At 42.0% G+C, this 16,790-nt stretch overlaps 1 non-coding gene across 1 annotated transcript; it reads left to right on the forward strand.

The window, feature by feature from the left end:
* The first annotated feature begins 767 nt into the window (after positions 1-767).
* TRNAK-CUU lies at positions 768-840 on the forward strand. The gene has a single exon. It is a non-coding gene; the product is annotated as a tRNA-Lys (tRNA).
* Positions 841-16,790: the final 15,950 nt, after the last annotated feature.

Here is a 16,790-nt window from a genome sequence, read left to right on the forward strand (position 1 = left end):
GGAACATGTAAGACATGTTCCTGTTCCCATTTCTCTCAGCTTTCCATTGATGTTTATTTTTTTATATCCTTTCTTACAGTCAAAAAAATAACTTAGGTCAAAAGATCACTGTATTGTGTGGCAGCAAGACCTCCTAAGATCAACTCAAAACCACCATCATAATTTACAGCTCTCCTGTGAAGCAACACAAAACTGCTCGGTAACAGCAAAGTTATCCTTGAGCAGGGAGCATCCAAGCTTTTGGAGAGGATATGATGAAGTGGGATGGAAAACCTACCTCAGTCCTAGATGCACAGGTATGTGAATTGCAAGGAAAAACAATCACAGATCAGGGTTCTTCCAGGAAAATTGCTGCTCCAGTCTCCAGTGGGCTGCACAAGCAGTGTGCCAGACAGAGTGAAAGGACTGATCTTACTCCTGATCCTATGAGAAGGAGTTCTAATCTATTTTTACAAGCAGTGAGTGAAGAATCCTATGACCAGGACTAGAGGGGCCCTGCATCCAGCCAGGTGGAAGAAAGGCACAACCAGGTTTACTGGACTGTGCAGATTTGATGGTCTGGCACATCAGACCCAAAGGACTATAAGGCTGTAGTAGACACCAGTGCACAGTGTACCCTAATGCCATCAAGCTATAAAGAGGCAGAACCAGAGGTAATCACCTGATTCCTATCCCTGAGTGAGCAGCAAGATATGTGAAAAGATTTCAGCCATTGTCCAGCTGAGCACATTATCACCTTGGATGCCCCGTTGTGGCAAGATATTGGTGCCTGGCTAGCTCAGTCAGTAGAGCATGAGACTCTTAATCTCAGGCTCGTGGGTTTGAGCCCCACGTTGGGCGCCAAAAAGGACTGTTATGGTTTAAGACCAGCCAGCAACTAGGCTCCACACAGCCGCTCACTCACTCCTCCCCACCAGTGGGATGGGGGAGAGAATCAGAAAAAAAATTAAAACTCATGGGTTGAGATAAGACCAATTTAATAACTGCAGTAAATTAAAATATGATAATAACAATAATAATAAAATATTAATAATAATTGTAATGAAAAGGAATATAACAAAAAAAAGAGAGAATTAAAACCCAAGACAAGACAAGTGATGCACAATGCAGTTGCTCACCACCCACTGACCGATGCCCAAGCAGCAATCAGCCCCTCCTGGCCAACTCTCCCCAGTTTATATACTGAGCATGATGTTCTATGGTACGGAATATCCCTTTGGCTAGTTCAGGTCAGCTGTCCTGGCCATGCTGCCTCCCAGCTTCTTGTACACCTGCTTGCTGGCAGAACACGGGAAACTAAAAAATCCTTAACTTGGGATATGCACTACTTCGGAACAACTAAAACATCGGTGTCTGATCAACATTCTTCTCGCACTGAATCCAAAACACACTGTACTGTAAGAAGAAAATTAACTCTATCCCAGCCGAAACCAAGACAGTCACCCTTGGGCTCTTCTCACATCGGGGAGCACGATGCTGCCAGCCTTCGTACCACGTGTGGACCATGATTCCCCAGAGCAACCGCAGCAGCAGGGAAGGCGCAACAGGGGTGGTGTCTCTCCTGAAGCCAGGTGGGGCAGAGGGAAAGCAGGTGTGAAGGGAGACTGGGAAACCGGCGTGGATGTTTGGCTGCCCTTCCTCCCCTTCCTCTCCTGGAAGACTCATCTGGGGCACTAGCCTACCTTTTGAAATAAGCTTTCATGATAGTGAGCATTTTCATAACGCTAATGCTTTAAAGCCCTTTTTTCAAAAGTAGCCTTTTGTTTCTGGGTGCCCAACCTGAGCTTGCTCTCAACAACTGCCTACTGCCAATGGGTCTCTAAGGAATCCACTGGAACAGGGGCTGTGTGGCCCTTTGGCACACACACACCCCCCCTCCCCAAAAATCAAGATAAATTCACTTATATTAAGTGAGTGAACACTCAAAACAGGAGTCTACACAACTTTTCCCTGGCCAAAGAGATTATCAGTGGCAGAGATAAAGTGTTCTTGCTTCCCAGTCCTGCATGTGTCCCTGACTGTTCTGGCTCTAAACCAAAATAATTTTCCATAATTGTATTCATTATCAGAAACATTAATGCACACTTTTCCAGGTAAAATTCTGCTCCCATAGCAGTAGTTAGAGGGGAAAAAAAAAAAACCCCAAACAAAAACATCTTGCTATGCTATCTTCCCACAAGGTAAAACTGCAGTAGTGATGGGTTCTGTTATGGGACAGAGCAATTATAAGAAAAAAAAAAAAGATGACCATGATGTCTCTTTATCCAAAAATGTATGAAGAATCCTTTAGGTGGAGTGTTTGAGTTTGGAGGGAAAGGAGAGGGAAAGGAGCTTATCTCTCTTTCAATTTTCCACTTGGGGTTTTATTGTCAGCTTTGACTCCTCTATAGCAGCTGCTACATTGCTCTTCAGGTTGAGCCTCTGAACCACAGCAATTAATCCCAGAACAAATTATTTGGACCTGTGACATTATGTGATGCAGGATGCTAAATGACAATAGGCCACAGCAAAGGTCAAAAAACCCAATGGGGGAAGCAATGCACATGTTGAGTGCTGTGAGAGCTATGCTGACTAGCTGCACGGATAACTGAGTTTCGGGGATTTCTCAGCTCTGCTCATTGCTCTTGGGGTTTGCAATACTGCAGATAGCAAAGAAAAAAGGGGGGAGGGGAAGGGGCTGGGCAGCACAGATGTACAGTAAGGAAGTAATTCTAAAATGTGACGGTGCTGTTGCAGCGATGGTGGATCTGCATGACTGGTTACGGTGCTGCAGGGTGCCTTTTGTGTAGGAGGTCCAGGCACAAATGGGGATACCCCACAGCAATGTAAAAAAAAGATAAAAGTATGCATATAGCTACATGATTAATGCCACTTAGTGCATGGCACATATATCTCTGAACCATACACTCGTCTTTGCCAACTATGTCATGCAGACTGAGCATAGAAGCAATCTAAAGTAATGGGGCACACTGAGGTGATTTTAGTTCACATTATAGAAACAAAATATTTCTCAAACCAGAACTCTCAAAGAGTAAACACTAAGTACATCCAAATTATTGAAGTAGCAACAACTTGTATGAATATGTAATTTTACATCACTCTAAGGTACCTCCACTCTGCCATTTGCCAAAAACTCATATTGCTTGGTCTGTAAGACTGTAATATTCTACCTTGCAGGGCAGCTTGCCAAGGCAGGTTCTGCACGTGTACTGCAATAACACCTCCTTCCATGGGAATGCATTTCTCCCTTCTGTGCACAGGGAGGAGGGAGGTATGGGCAGCGGTTACATTACCCTTTCACACCTCTGATGACTGCAATCCTGAGAGGGGGGGAGTAGCTACCAGATATGGTAATGTTCCAGTCCTGCAAAGGCTTACATCACATATTTAGTATTATAAAAGCTTGTATTTATCTGAGCGCATCAAAACAGTGAGCATCATAGCCCAGGCCTGCTTCAGGCGTGAGCAGTCCGTGGCAGCGCTTGGGCCCTGGCCTGGCAGGGGCTGAGAGGTCAGGGTACAAGAAGGTGTTTTCCAGGGGGTCACTAACCGAACTCCAGCTGCTCCCCAGGACAGCCCCTTTGCTGGCTGCAGCCTGTGTTGGGCCCTATATCAACTACATTTTTAAAATGGCCAATGGATGAGCAGTGAAACTCAAGTTTGTGACCGAGAGCGTGTCCACTTGAATGCCATTCCCGGGTGTCTGAAAGAGAAGGTAACTGGGTTTACCCAGGGTAGACTGTGCCTGGCCAGCCTCTTTGCTTTCTATGAGGAAAGGCCAGGATTGCTGGTCCCAGGGAGAGCAGTGGTTGTCTTTCACCTGGAAATCAACAAGGCCTTCTTCATCATCCCCCACAATATTCTTGTGTCCGAGATAGGATATTATGGACAGCATGGATGGCAAAGTAAAAGGGTAAAAAAACCAGCTGGACAGTTGGGCTCAGAGGGCTGTGGTCAATGTGTCATACTCTGCCTGGAGGCATCTAGCTAGTAGGGTCCTGAAGGTGCCTGTCCTGCAATCTGCCCTGTTTAATGTGCTTTTAATGACCCAGTTGAGATGAGAGAGTGCTTTGCTTTTTCATAGCATTTGTCAATTATACCACGTTGAAGAGAGTAGGCACTACACTAGAGGGCAGGGCTGCCATTCCAAAGGATATAGACAGGCTGGAGGGATGGGCCAAAAGGAACATATGATATCCAATAAGGACAAATCCAAAGTTCTGCCCCTAAAGTGGACTAAGCCCCTGCAATGACAGAGGCCAGGGGTTGCATGGCTGGGTAGCAGCTCTGTGAGAAAGGCTCTGGTGGTCCTTGGGTTTCATGAGGCAAAACAGGAGCCAGCAGCAAAGACAACCAACATAATCAAGGGCTGCACGAGCAGAGGCACATTGAATGGAAGATAAATCTATGTCTACTTTAACTAGTTAACTGTTCCTATTTTTCAATATTTTGCTCTCATAATTGTTTTTGTTATGCAATTTTGTTTCTAGGGGTACTTTTATCTCATTTTCTGTCCCTATTTATTAATTTTTTCCTGTTTGTGGTATCTTGTTGCTTTTAAAATTTCTGTTCTATGTCTACTTTTATCAAGATGTCACCCCCTGTTTTTTAATTGTTTCCTGTCTGTCCTGTTCCCCATCGCTTTTAGATTTTCTTTCCTCATCTATTTTTAACCAGTTCACTGTCTTTATTTTTTAGTTCATTCTAGTATGTCCTATACCCAGTCACTTTTAAAAAATTCTGTGTCTCCATCTGTTTAGGTTTTTTGGCTGTTTATTAATTTTTTCCTCTCTTAATGTCTTCACTTTTGAATTTTTGTTTCTATGTTCACTTTCATGAACAGTTTTTTTTGAGCCCGCTCTTTTGGGGCTCAAAGCCTCAGGTTTAGGTCCCAAATCCCATTTTTTAAGGTCCAAAGCTTTGATTTGAGGGTAGAAAGACTCCATTTTATGGTCCAAACCCTCATTTTAGTCCAAGTGCATGGTCCCAAAGCCTCATATCGTCCAAACCCATGGTCACAAAGTCCTCACTTAGGGCTCAAAGCCTCATTCCCTTAATGTCCAACACCTCATTTGAAGCATCCAAAGACTCATTTTTAGGGCCCAAATCCCCGTTTTGGGGCCAAAATCCTCATTTTATAGGACCCAAGCCTACCTTTTAGTACCCACAGCCTATTTTGAGGACCCACAGTTTCATTTGCAGGGTCCAAACCCCCCTTGTTAGAGTCCAAAGCCTCATTCATAAGTTCTGAGGTTGACGCTTTTAAGGTTCAAGGACTCATTTTAGGGGCTGAGGGTGTCATTTTTTAAGCCCCAAAGTCTGATTTTGAAGGTCCAAAGACAAATTTAGCCTTTGCTAAATGTGTATCCCAATGTTTGAAGGTTCCACCCCCCCCCCCCCCCGAGCTGACATGGACATCCAGGCGAAGGGGCGTCGGGCTCAGGAGTCATAGGGCCACAGAGAGGCAGATTACCCGCAGCTAAGCAACAGTAATGCAACAGCAAGTAATATCAGGAATATGTCTTGAATCATCTGCTTCCCCAACCATTTTGGTACATCCCAAGTGAACAGCTACCCACAGCCCCCCACTCCCATACCCAGAAGTTGGCATATATCTTTTCCTGATTGGCACATGCCAATTTTTTAATTTCCCCCCTTCTATGTTATAGCCTAACGATTAAGACTGGAATTGAAACCCTGCCTCCTCGGAGAGGATTTCATCACAGGTTTCACACCTCAGCCACCAAGCCCCATGATACTGCAGAAGAGCAGGAGCTGAGGAGGGGGGGAAGGCAGGGCACCTCTATGCTGAAGACACTTCAACCTGTAGAACAGAGCTGAGGAACCAACAGCTCTCACATAGCAAGGCTGTAGCCTGGTGGCTGGCCCTGTTAATGCATAGAGAAGTTTGGATCCCAGCTCTGGCCCCAGGGACTGTCCCCGTGTTTCACACTACACAATCATTACCTGAAACATTCCTGGGCAAATCCTAAATTGCAAAGTTTGCTCCAGGTGGATTTTAAGCATTACAGATTGGCTAGCAGAACAGTTTAAAGGGCTGAAATTTTGCACATAGGCAGATTGGAGGTGGCTACATTTTTGGTGAATCTCCCTTAGTCTCAAAGCATCGGTTTGCCTATCCATCAAATATAAATTATTGTTCTTCATTTGTATCAAATACTACGGCAACAATATCTGTTCTATAAGTAAACTGTTAAATGTACAGGTGAAACTCAAGATATCTAGATTCTTTGACATGTGAAATAGACCAAGAAAGGATGGTGGAGGTAACAAAATAACTGCTCAGCAGAACCATGCAGAAATGAAGTGATGAAAAGGAGCCATGAAATAAATTTGAAGGACAGCACATGTAGGAAGAGCATCCGCATACACAAGTAGCTGGCGAACACAAGAAAGATTTTGACTAATTCCCTATTTGTTTTGCAGTTTCACCGATGCAGGAGAAAACACACTGGTATGGGGATGGATCTGCTGCTCAGCGTGTCTCGAGTTTAAGGCATTTAACAGTGCCATTCTCAGCTCTCCAGCACCCTCCTCTGGGCTTCGGCCAGGCAAACACCGTCCTCCCTTTTCTACTGCTCACCACTGGCTGAATTATTTAGTGTCAGGGCACTAAAGACAATGAAACGTTGCTTTGCTCCTGTTGAAGCCTTAGAGTCTTTTTGTGACAGAAATTCAGAGGAGCCTCCCCCCAGAATTATGTCCTCTGCATAATTATTCTTTTGCACACCGGCTAAGTAGTTGGATTTGTTTTGAAGCTAATCATCACTGACTTGCTCACTATTTCCAATGCCAGGTTGTTAATCTTGAGCCTGGGTAGGAGACTGTGTGTTAAAACAATTTTATTTTGATGACTTTTTTACCTTGATGGTTAACATTCAGATCACGGGATGATGTGTTCATGTACAGGACTTGATCCCATATTATAGCTTGATTCCAAGTCAGTGAAAGGCTTCACAGTAACCGGGAAGCAATCACCAAGTTACTGCCATGGGTATGTCCCATAACAAACCTTGCCAGGGTGAGCTCATGGCACACTGAGCAAGTAAGTGGGTTCTCCCTCTCATTTTTCTGGCTTTCTCCCCAGGCAGTTTGCAGCTGCGTAGAGGGACTTCTCAGCAGATGTTTCACACAAGTACTCTGGTATGTAAGAGGAACCTGCAAAAATCCCTTTGGGAAGAATATCTAAAATTAGTTGCTTCTGAAATACATTGTCACACAGCACTGGACTCACCAGAGGCAGCACCTTATGTACCTGCTGATGCCTATCTAGAGTTTATCAACTTCATGGAATTATGTTCACCCCCACCACAACAGACTTCAGCCAGCAGCTGGGCTCCTTTACAGCCTCACTTTTCAAACCTAAAGAAGCATCAACTTGAATATGAAAACAGAGTGTCAACTCGACATATGACCTTTTCTCCATAATAGACAAATGTAAATCTTACATCTGGGATAGAAAATAACTTTGAAGGGCAGTGGCTATAGAAACAGGTCTCCCAAGTTTTTGTTTCATCTAAGGGAAGGATTATCAGCATAGAAAATTTACTTTCTCCCTCCTCCACCTCTCCCCTGAAAAAAAAAAAAACCAACCAAAGACCTTTAAAACTCTGCTTGGAGCTAGTGTTCAAAATCAAACAGGTAGAGCTGTAGCATATCAGCAGATTTTACATTACCTTCACAGAAAACTATGCTCAGTTGTATTAATGCTTTTTAATATCACAGCTAACACATTGCCACTCTCAGTTCAAATACTCCATAAAGTTCCTTCCTCTGAAATCAAACTGTCTATTTATTACCTCTTCAGGTACCAGTTAATATTCATTCCACTCTATTGCCTCTTGTTATCACAAATGGGGCAAAGACAGACAGTCACACTTGGCAAAGATTCCCATTATTCAGATGTAAAGGCAAATCCTAGGTCTGCTGTCTTTACACACGAAGACTGAGTCTATAGTCAGATTTGAAATTCCAGCCTGTGTTGGAAAGAGTACCTCAGGCCAGACTTCTCAATCAAAAAGCACAGAAGAGATTACTAATTTACAAGTAACAAATTATGTATCCCAGAATTTGTACTTGAGTGAACTAGTCCCATTACTTCCTGGCAAAAATCTGCTAGCAGAAGTTGCAATTAAGTTTCAAATAGCTAAAAGCCTTAAAGACATGTTTCATTTATATATTTTAGTAGTGTTAAATATTTAACAACACAAGGTTTAAAAACAAGCTAAACAACTGATAAGAATAGTTTCCCAGGACCCTATCCCTGTTGATCGTTTGCTTTTCATTTAGAGATATTATAGACTTGTTAACCCCAGAGGTTACCATTTTCAATTCTGTTACTCACTACCAGACAGAGAGACTGAGAAGAAAAGCAGGTCACAGTGAGAGGCTCTTAGTCACACGGTCCTCCTGCTTCCTTCCTTCCTGTCGCACAAGCCTGTCAACTCTTCTGCTCTAAGGAGAGAGGTCGATACAAGGGAGACCGTCATCTTTACTACCTGACAAAAGAAGCCTAGGAATAACTACAGTGTTATTGTGATACATATGGGGGTACAGACCGGTGCAAAAATATTTTCTGTAGGATATTACTTCTCAATTTCTCTTTTTTTCTTCCTTTTCCAGTGCAGAACCACAGTACTCAACTGGTTAGAACTGCTGTCCCAGTGGCCGTGTTCTCTGCAATAGTTACAGGAAACTAATATCAAATAGGATTTCTCTTATACTAACGATTTGTTAGCATCGTTTTTCCTTGCTGCTTATTATCACTCCTGACAAAGGTTCTTAAACCATTTGCTTTAGGACAGAACTTGCATTAAATATTAAAAAACTCGTCCTTGGTGAAGGCTTCACTTCTGTTATAAAGACAAACCCTTGCACTGGGCGCTAGAGGGCACAACAGATTCTTTGGATACACAATATTTTAAAATCTTAATATACGACTCCAGAGACAGAACAATGTGAACAATAAACTTTGTATTAATCCTAGGAAAAGGCATAAGGAAAGCTAAAATACTTCCTGCAACGTTATTTTCTAATTAATTCCTTTTCTAATATAGACAATGGTACCTTGCACCCTAACCCACATTCTGTAATTTGTGTGAAGAAAATGCACACACACACAAAAATATGGTATTAGCATTTCTACATGAACTTATATGACAGGTATTAAGGATCACAAAATTGCATGCTGTATCATCTGATAAAGTGAGGGAAAAAAGAAAACAAAATGCTAATCTAGTTCTGTTGCTGAAGGAATCAATCAACATAAGTGCTGTATGTTTTTGTAATTTACACTAGCATCTATAATGTTTTTGATTGTGTTGATGACTCAGTTCATTGTTGGCTTGAAGCAACAAACCTGACTACTTCAGAGTACTTTAGGTCTTGAACTTCAGAGTCTTATTATAATATCCAATAACATATTCTTAGCATGCAGATTTTAAAGCTAGGCCATGGACATAACTTGGAGGCAATAAAATATGTTAGTTATTTCCTCTCTCTTAGAGGTATTTGAAATGTAGGATTTTCTTACCTTTCTCCTATAATCAACTCAAAAATTTTATTTCAATGCTTGCGAGATAGTAGAAGAGAATGTAAATAAAAGCACTTAATTGTTTTTAGGTATTCAGATACTCGTTTTGACCCTTTTTACTTTTCTTTTTTACCACCAATTGACAGCAACTTTTTTTTTTTCTTACAGGATGCTAGTGTAGGAAGTATTATTCAGACTTGTCTAGGGAACAAAGGTCTCTGTCTGTTCACAAAGCACTGTGACGCATGAAGTAGCACCGCAGATGTCCCTGTATCAGTCTGCCAGTATATCACAGTTTTGACCTGGAAAACTAACTTCATTTCAAAGTGTAACCTTTTGGTGCCGCACCTGCTCATGGCTCTACCTAGTTCTTTCTCCCTGCAGCCACTTTGTTAGCTGCAGTTTTTCAGTCTTCCTCCTGCTTCTACTGTACTTTTGTTTGCTGTATAAATTTTGCTGGCACCGTCACAGCAATAAGCACTAGGCTTACTCTAAATACTTCCCAGCAGAGGGCTTTCTGGTTTAGAGCTTCTGACTCATCCTAAACTATTCTACCTCAGGAATTTTATAATGCTGTTCTTACAGCATCCAATGCCAGACAGTAATTAGCCTCAGCACTGTAGTGAAATATGAAAATATCCCTTATTTCTTACTCTTTGACATTATATAGCTGGGTTTTATACAATTGGAAAACTTGGGTCTTTTACATATCCCTGACAATAGCTGCGGCTCAAAAGGCTGTGGGAGTCCAAGTATTCTGACAGGGGAAGACAGCATTCGTCTCCCTGTAGCCACCTAGATGCTGCCAGGTGTCTGCTGTAAGCCAGGTGGTGGGTCTCCTTGCACTAGCATCCAAGGCAAGTGAAAGTATTTGCATCTGAGAATGACTCTCTCAGCTCTAGAGGGATTGTAGACTAGATGATCTAACTTTTACATGGCTAAAATTAGGAGACAGGAATCCCACCTGCTTGCCTATCTAAGTGGAGAACAGTTACATGCGTTTGGGGTAGAGCGAGAAGAGAGAGGTTGACTGTTCTGGGCCCCACAATTTCAGAAGGATGTGAAGGTCCTTGAATACATCCGGAGGAGGACAACAAAGCTGGTGAAAGGGCTGGAAGAAATGTCCTGTGAGGAGTGGCTGAGGACTTTGGGCTTGTCTAGTTTGGAGAAAAGGAGGCTGAGGGGCGACCTCATGGCTCTCTACAGCTTCCTGAGGAGGGGAAGAGGAGAGGGAGGCGCTGATCTCTTCTTCCTGGGATCCAGTGATAGAACACATGGGAATGGTTCAAAGCTGCGCCAGGAGAGGTTTAGACTGGACATGAGGAAGCATTTCTTTACCGAGAGGGTGGTCAAACACTGGAACAGGCTTCCTACAGAGGTGGTCGATGCCCCAAGCCTGTCAGTGTTTAAGTCATTTGGACAATGCCCTTAACAACATGCTTTAACTTTTGGTCAGGCCTGAATTGGTCAGGCAGTTGGACTAGATGATCGTTGTAGGTCCCTTCCAACTGAAATAGTTTGTTCTATTTTGTTGTTGACTGTAATCCCTTATGTCATAACATTTGCACCACTACAGCATCTTTGAAGTGGGCTTCCTACAGCAATGACAATACTTGGATGTCCTGTCGCTGTTCAAAGGGACTGTTTGGGGTTCAGGAAGTTTAATTCTCTGAAAGCATAGCCACTGGACAAGTATTTCAGGTCACTGAGCTGGTTCTCTCCAGTTCCTAGCTGAGTTATATACACCTTATGATCATGGACATTTTTTATTACTAAACTCAATAACTTCAGAGCAATATTGAGAGTAGATATTTATTACTGAAAATAGAATACAAAAGCTTCTTGGCAAGATAAAGGATTTTAAAAGTACTCTGTACAAAATGGAGCTTTGTTTGTGCGCAGAATATGACTGAGTGGCTTAAAATCAGCGATTGCTCATGGGACTCAACCGGTAACAGTTCAAGAAAGTATTAATGGGGCTCATTAAGGATAACAGCTGGTTTCAAAGAAGCCTAAAATACTTAGGAACAAAAAGAACTGCAGATAGAAATGTGTCTGGCTTCCAGAATACCATTTGGCAGCCCAAGGCTATCCAAACTGACATCCCACCTGTCAACTAGTGAAGGAAAAGTAGGGGAAGAGCTTGCAGACAGTATGACCCTACATCTCAGCATAGAAAAGGAAAGGAAGAAGTGAGCGAAATTTGTCTCTATACTGGGGAAGAGAATCAGGAACCAACTTTTGATGAAAAGGTTTATATGAATGGTTTTCTCCCTTTTTTAGTTACATGTCCTTTTCAATTTTGCAAGGTACTTCATTTCACTAGGGGATAGAAGGAAGCTGTCAAATATGCCTTGTTACTAGCTAAGAGATTTTCTTGACCAGTACTTGGCAAGTTTTTTGCCTTGGAAAACCACCTAGGCCCACATCAAGCTCTTGATTCCCATTTTGCTATAAATCTCTCTATAATTGATCATCATCCCGCTAGGGCTAGTTTGCTGCCTTCCTCATACTTTCTATTTTCTCGGGTGCTTTGTTTTCCCTTATTTTTCATATCTCAGTCTTGCTTTGTCACATAAGGGTTATCTGTCTGACCAAACTCCAAGCCTATGGAAGACATCCAGTACAACACCACTGGAAGCATAGCAACAGAATTATCTGACCTGGGAACTAAAATATATTTTAAAAGGAAAGGGGAAAAGGTAAGGTTAATATCCAATGAAAATTCCTAAATTAGGGCCACTTTTTTGAGATTTCCAAGTGCAGTCTCTTAGGTTTCAGTTTAAATGTTTACCTTGACACGAACCACACTTTCCTACTTACAAGAATTTTCTCTTTTCCTTTAGTTAATGCTAACTGTGCTCCCTTATAGCAGGAAAGAATGAGTCCTCAGAGGGAACTGTGACAAAACAACTGACTTTCTTTTTAGGCCAGATATTTAATTAAAAAAAAAAAAAAAAAAAAAGAAAAGAAGACTTAAAATCACATAAATGACAGGCAAAAATGAGCTCCTGCTACCTTCAAAACTTTCACCCAGTTGATGCCTAACCTTTGGTAAAGAGAGCATGAGCTTTTCTTTTGCAGCACAGTAGGGGTTGCGTGTGCACCCAACTGCTATTGCATGTTAAAGGTTTCGGCAATGCTTGACACTGGAGGACTGGAGCCTTCATGTTCCAAGGTCATCCCAGTGCCTAAGTGACAAAATCATGCCTGCTTTCTCTCTTTTCCTTCACCGAAACCCAAGATATTTCTCTGCAGTGAAACGCCTTCAGCAGGAACTGATGATGTAGCCTCTCCAGAATAGCCCACAGTTTGATGTGGGAGTCACTCTTTTAGAATCGGTATTTGGTTTCCCTCAAGCTGAAGGCAGAATTAAATCCAGCTCTTGACTTTCCTAAACAAGTAGTCCAATAAGCAAATATTGCAACAGTATAAAAAAGAGGTATCTCTGCCCTCCTCAGCTATGTGTCCAACCCCCTGCCCCAATAAAATCAACAGAAAAGCATGATCCTTCTTTAGTTTTTCAGAGAAAAAAAAGTTATTTATCTTCACTAGAGGGTTTGGGGCTACAAGTCAAGAGTAAAAGTATTTTAGATAACAGTAGTGAAATGTACCTAGAATATATCTGAAGAACAGTATTTAAGCTACCAACTTGTGCCAAATTCCTCCTATAGGTGAGTCATTCACAGAGCACGAGGGTTGTTTCTAACCTATATGGGAACTAAGAGTCGCACAGTGTTCTGGACACTGCTCGGGAGGCCAGGCAATTAAAAGTTATTTTTAGTCTCTGTGAATCTTAAAAGATGCGCACGGGAGACAAACAAACCAGCTTGGCCTCACATTTAAAATAAAGGGCTCTGAGCTGACTACCACCACACAGGAGTAAAATCTTCTAATTATGATGGATAATTCCACACAGACATCAGCTCAACACTCGGTAGCAGCCAAAAAAGCAAATTTTACAGTGGGAATTATTAGGACCACAGAGCAGAAAATCATACCACAGGGTAAATCCAAGACACGCCCATACTGTGAATACTATATGTAGATCTGGTTGCCTCATTTCAGGAAATGATGCAGCAGAACTGGAAAAGGGCAGAGAAGAGCACTAGGAAGGACTGAGAGTACAGAGCGGTTTCTGAACAAAGACCCCCTGAAGAACAGTCTTCAGTCCAGAGAAGAGGTGATTCAGGAGGCACATGATGCAGGTCCACAAAATCACCAATGGACAGAGGGGATGAACGGGACTGACTCTTCGCTGTCGCTCCCAGTACAAGAACTAAGGGGTATCAAATGAAGCTGACAGGAATCAGGTGCAAAGCAAAAAAAAAAAAGGGGGGGGGGGGGGGGGTGTTCCTCACACAGCAGGAATTGAGTCTGTGGAAGTCCCTGCCAAGAACAGTGTACATATAAGAGATTGGCATGGATTCACAGGGAGACTAGTGAAGTTGAAGTGCTTGACAGAGATGTAAACTGGAGGTTTCTACATAAACAAACTACAACATGCCCAGGCCTAAGTTGAAGATAGCTGCAGGCTGAGAGCAGTGGGGTCAGTATCATCATACGTGCTTACCTGCTCTTACTCTTCCCTAGGCATCTACTTGTGAGCAGGGTTGGAGACAGGGTGCTGGGTTGAACACACCCTTGGTCTGAATTACTACCATAATTTTCATTTTCTTATGTTCTCTGTCTTGTGTTAGAGAGATAAACAGTTTGCGTCAATCAAAAGCAAGAGAAACTGCAAATATCCAAACTTCCTATGAAATACGGCTCGCTCAGTCAATGCTCATTAATGGCTGACAGCAACAGGAGAATTTTCTCCCAGTTTAGCCACAGCTACTTTTTCCATTGCTAATTAGCAACTAAGTCCTTAGCGTTAAAGGATTTTCAGTCATGGGTTTCTCTAGGTTTGCTTTATTAACAACTCAGAGCTGGGCCACCACCACAGTGAATGGCAACCTTCTAAAAATTTCCCAGTCTTATATTCCTTTTTACCACCCATTGTCCCAGTCCAAAGTCTTTGTAATTTTCCAGTCGATCTCTGTTCCCATGTCATTATCATTCATCATCTTATCCTATCAATTCTCGTGTCCCGGTTCTTCTGAAGTTAGTGGTCGTAGGCAGAAGGTCTTCGGTCACCAAAATCACTTATCTTCTTACACATCAAAGATTACCTTCGAACTTCTGAAAATCACTCAGGCTATTCTGTTAATTTATCTTGTTTTAAAGTTAATCACTTACTCCCATGTCTTAGGTCTAAGATGTATGATCCTTCTTCTGTTGATTCAGCTTGACTGGGTTTCAAGCCAGCCATGGAGGGGGAGACACATAGGACAAATAAGCAGCTTATGCATATTGTTTTATAAGCACCTGCATTCTACTAATCATATCTAAAACAATTTCTAATTATTAGTTATATGTCTAATACGAATAGTCTTAGAAACAATAAGGCTTAAGGCCTAGTTCCTTTTACAATTAGGCAAAAAAAAAATGGGGGGAAAAAAAAAAAACTTCTTATTGCAAAGGAGGACTAGAGAGAGGGATATCAAATCCAAAGGTGGGGGAGGAAGATAGTAAGAAACATTCCCAACCTGCAAAATTAAAATCTCAGAGGGTGTTCGAGTTACTGCAACATCTTCCTGAGTGCTAATTAACTTTAAAGGAGGCAAGGGAAGCAGGAGAGGGAGAAGGAGGCTACAAGAAACTTCACTCTGTCCCACACAGTTGCCCAAAGAGCAAAAATAAATGGATTCCTAAAACTATGAAATTCGAGTTTCATAAAGAACTCTCTGAAGAGCTCTGAAAAACTAATGGGTGCTCACAAGATTGCTAAGAAATTGCTGAATGTGGCTGCTGAAATCCTTATAATGGGCCTCAGCCAAAGACAAACATGAAAGGATTTTTTTAAATTTTGTAAAATTATTAGAGATCATTCCAACAGTATTTGAGGGAAAGGTACTTTAGGATATATTAGGAATTAACACAGGAACTAATCCTGCAAACTTTTACAACCTTACTCAGAAATTGGGGGTTCACCTCTACAGTGAGATCACTGGTGTCAATCTTATGTGTAGAAATATTTAATGATTTTATGCTCTTCAAATTCATGAACTCCTCAAGGTTGAGACTACAGCCTTCATTTGTCTAAAATCACAACGCACACCTACAGTATTGCAGTATTTTCCAGTTGTAAAAGCCTATTATTTACTGGTAGTAAAATAAACCGTCTTTCCTCTTATACACCTGTGAAATATTTTAACATAGGTGTCTAGCCATCTAATGCATCACAAATGTGTTCTCTCAAGTCCTTCCTCCACAAAATATACTCCCCTTTTTAATGCTGTTTTTGTATGCAGGTAGACCTTTTCAAATGTTGTTAACATTAACAATATATATGATAACAATATATATTGTGGAAGACAAAAGTATTTTGTGCTCCAAGAGAAAATTGGCCATTCACTTTATACATGTTATGCTCACTCTTTACTTTAAACCTCCCAAAGAGACCAAGATAACTGTCAGTCCGGGACCTATGTCAAAACCAGGGTGGGAATCCAGGAGTGTTTCTGATGCTCCTTGTCATGGTAAGACCAAGCATGCGTTGACTCCCACCCAGCGCAGAGAAAGCTTTGGACACACAGGCTGGGCGACAGCCATCATTCACTCTGACCAGGCTCCTGATAGCAGGAGGTACGGATAGGAAGGGAAACGGGACCCCAGAGGAGGCTGCATGCCAGCAGAGACGCGGCCAATGCCTGGGTGATGTCCAGGCAGAAACAATTTCCAATGCAGGGTGAACACTGAGGAGGAAAGCAGGAACAGGGAAGATTAAAAAAAAAAGACCCCTTGGAAATACTCTAGTACTCTGCGAGTTTTGAATGGAGAAACGTTAGCAGGAACAGTGTAATTTTTTTTCTTTACCGTTTCTGTGAGGTATCATATTAAATAGCCTGTCAGATAATATTACGTAGGTATATAAACTACTAGCATTTTTCCTTTAGTTTCTCATGTCTTACCACGAATAGACCTTATGCATGGGGGGGGAAATGATGGCTTGCTCGTTTATATGAGCTATAAAAAGCAACTCTAATAAAACAGCAACAAAACTCAAAGTCTTTGGGCTATGTCCATTTCAGCTTCTTTGCCAGTTTTTGCCCAGTCTTCACAAAAGTGAATTCTACTTGCTAGCAGTATGCTAATACCAACAGCCCTTAGCTGCTTAAACACCGAGTGTTTT

This window comes from Aquila chrysaetos, chromosome 18 (assembly GCF_900496995.4).
Source record: "Aquila chrysaetos chrysaetos chromosome 18, bAquChr1.4, whole genome shotgun sequence".
Lineage (NCBI taxonomy): Eukaryota > Metazoa > Chordata > Aves > Accipitriformes > Accipitridae > Aquila > Aquila chrysaetos.